Source organism: Galeopterus variegatus, unplaced genomic scaffold (assembly GCF_000696425.1).
Source record: "Galeopterus variegatus unplaced genomic scaffold, G_variegatus-3.0.2 Scaffold10136, whole genome shotgun sequence".
NCBI lineage: Eukaryota > Metazoa > Chordata > Mammalia > Dermoptera > Cynocephalidae > Galeopterus > Galeopterus variegatus.
Window position 1 is genome coordinate 54,164 of NW_007736247.1, and position 3,581 is coordinate 57,744.

A 3,581-nucleotide genomic window follows, 5' to 3' on the forward strand; every position below is an offset into this window, starting at 1 on the left:
GCTCACCACCAGAGGCACACTCAAGATCTCTGACCTGGGCATCACCGAGGCCCTGCACCCACTCACTGCTGATGACATGTGCCAGGCAAGCCAGGGCTCTCAAGCCTTCCAGCCACCCAAGATCACCAGCAGCCTGGACAGCTTCTCTGGCTTCAAGATGGTCATCAGTCAGCTGGGGTCGTGCTCTACATCATGACGAATCTGTACCACTTCAAGGAGGACAACATCTACAAGCCATTTGAGAACATCAGAAAGGTGGTCATGTCCCTTGAGGACTGCAGCCCCCAGCTCTCCAATCTGCTAAAAGAGATGCTGGAATACAAGCTCGCCAAGTGGTTCTCCGTAAGGCAGATCCAGCAGCACAGCTTATTCCAGAAGGAATACCTGCTGTCCGAGGTGCTCGTGCCCATCCTACCGAAACTGGACGGGGCCTGCACAGTGGCACCAGTGAGACTGAGGACCTCTTCAATATCAAGAACATCATCATCTACACCCAGAACTTTGCAGTGCCCAGACAGTTCCCAGAAAAGAAAGCGGGTCAGAACAGACCTGTTGTGGCCATGTGCATGAACAGTGTGGAGTCTGCACAGCTGAGCACCAAATAATCCCCCTCCCCCCACAAGGCCTGCTCCTCAGCAGCAAGATCATTGGCTGTTGTCCTGCAAGCAACAGTGAGGGCAGTGCCTGCAGCCCATCTCCAGGAGCCCTGGCAGGTGCCATGGCCCAGGCCCTCCTCTGTCTTCCTGCTGACTCCTGGCCTGCAAGCCACCTAGGAAGGTCGCTGCCACATTGCTGTGCTGGTGGCTACTCGGGCCATCAGGAGCTCCTGGAAGGCTGGGCAGAGGGACAGCAGGGACCAGGGCCCAGCCATCCCCAGTAGCGGACACACTTGTTAACTTTGGAATCCCTTGAGGAGCCTTCCCCAGGCAGGGAGGATGAAGAGGCCCTGGCCTTCTGGTGCACTTTATGTTTTATGTTTGGACTGCTGGCTCCCTGCCCTGCCCCAGACCTTCATGGTTTGTTCTCAGTCTGCTACGAGTTCAGGCCTTCCACACCTAGTGACATGCTGAAACAGATCACAGCCACAGATGAAGCCAGTGTGAGGACCAGACCTCCTGTTCACAGCCACACATGCAGAACTGCCCAGAGGGAGCCACGTGGCTGCCTTACTTTTGCTGTTTAGTTGGTTCCTTCTTCTTTCTTTCTCTTTTTGTCTTTTTTTTTTTTTTTAAAGAAAAAATAAAACTGCTGGATTTGGCAGGGGGAAAGCTGGTGGAAAAATATTATTAGAAGATAGTACAAATCTTTTCATAAACTTTTTGAAGTACCCTCCTATAATATATGTAAAATGTTAACTGGTGTATGGTATATTTGCAGGAGAGTGTATAATTACAGCCGTTCCCTAAAGTTATAAGAATACCTTGCTCAACTTTGTTTTGCCAATGTCTAACAGTTTTGGTTGTTGAAAGTGGTGAAAGTAAGAAAACTGAATCCGCAAGCAGCTGTGAATTGCGTGCTCTAATACCTAACGCTGCCGTCCAGCGCTGGTGCTGCACATCGCAGAGGGTGGTCGTGCTGCCCTTCACGATGGTTTTATTACTGAATGTGGAGAGAGGATGCAAGAGGAGAGGACGGAATTAGTGGGAATGATTATCCAGTTTTCAATGTTTAGCCGGGAAAGGTTAGAGTAGTGAAAAAAGAATCTGAAACAATTGCTGTTTCTCATTCATTTCATTTCTTTTTTTTTTTAAGTTGTTTTGTGGGGCCGGCCTGTGGCTCACTTGGGAGAGTGCAGTGCTGATAACACCAAGGCCCCGGGTTCGGATCCCATATAGGGATGGCTGGTTTGCTCGCTGGCTGAGCGTGGTGCTGACAACACCAAGTCAAGGGTTAAGATCCCCTTACTGGTCATCTTTAAAAAAAATAAAAAAATAAAAAATAAAAGTTGTTTTGTGAAGTTTTGTCAAATCATGATCTTAATGAACTAGATTTATTTTCAAAATTGACATTTAAAAATAATTTAATAAAACCATATTAAGTGGGAACAGGTTTTTTTGGAGTGTAATCGGTGAGCATTTTATGGGAATTAGAACTTTGGCAAATATAAAACACAAGCAAAATATTCATGTAAGGGTTGAAAATAATTTACAAAATTAATTTAATAAAATGCCTAGAACAGTAACTGACAATTATTAACAAAACAACAATGAAACTTATTTAGATTCAACAACACATTTAAGGCAAATGTTGAATTAATATAAAAAAATGCAGTAAACTGATAATTGACATACGATACAATAAAAATTAATGTTCACCTTGAAAACCTAAAGTTACTACAATACCTCAGACAGGGAGATAGACAGAAATAGAGAGATGAGGGTACTTCAGGAAGTTTGTGGAAAAATAGAATTAAAAGATAACAGGAGTATTTCCATAAACTTTTGGAAGTACCCTCTTATGAAAGGGAGGGATATGGATACAGACAAAGTATTTACATTGATAATCTCTGCTCATTAGGGGTATGAATAATTTCTAGCACACATTGATTCCTCTTTTTTTTCTTTATAAAAAATTCTACAATGGACATATATTACTTCTATAGTGATTCCTTGTAACTTGAAAGCAGAGCATTGGAAATCATTTGTTGCCATAAGATGAACTTTTGAAATTTTGCTCCACTGAAAAAGAAAATCACTATTTCTTCAAATATTCTTTGAATACATTTTTTAAAATATGAATATATTTCTAAATTATCCAATTAAATGTCTCTTGAGCAACTACCACGACAATGTTATCGGCATAGGGGACACTGTGGACACAAATACGATCTAGACAGATATCTGGCCTCATGGAGTTAGAGTCTGGAAGGAGAGCTGGCCCATGACAGAAGCAGCTGTCATGCTGAGTCCTTAGTGCTGCGCTAGGGAAGGTTCTCAGCGCTCCAGGCTGGGGCAGAGACAGAGGGCCTGGGAGGCGTAGACATCATCTAACTAGGTTGAATTATGTTCTTTAAGCCCTCAAGGCTTCAGCCTTCATAGGTTCAAATTCGATGATGGGTCAAGATATGTAATAACGATTTCTCATGTCATTTTAGCACCGGGCCACACATTTTTATTCAAAAGTGTACAGTATTATCATGATGGATCAGAGCTTGTTTTATTACAACAGAGGAATTGTGTAAAGAGTAAGTGTATGGTGATAACTTAGTCGTTTTCTTTATAAAACGTAACCTTGCTAATAGTGCAGTGTCCTGTTAGGTGCCTATGGCAGCGTGCGACAGTGTTACAAAGGTTTAACACGCTCTAGGAAAATGAGCTGCATCTGTGCATCCGCAGGTATCTACTGGATGCTTACTAGTGCCAAGCAGTGTGCTGCTCAGGGACACAGCAGACGTCTCGAGAGTCTCCTGGCTACCCTGCTGCAGGTCCTTTAACATGCACCCCAGCATAGGGGCATGTACCCCCAAGAAGGCTGTGTTTGCCTGCCTGAGTGCTTGCCAATGGGTTTGAGGTCCCAAATGATAACCTAGGACCAAGCAGCTCCAGCAGGCCTCCTGAGGACTCTCTTGGACACACTGACCA

General features: G+C 44.2%; 1 pseudogene; it reads left to right on the forward strand.

The window, feature by feature from the left end:
• The window catches only part of LOC103609819, a 14,813-nt pseudogene that overhangs the window by 2,027 nt on the left and 9,205 nt on the right, over positions 1 to 3,581 (forward strand).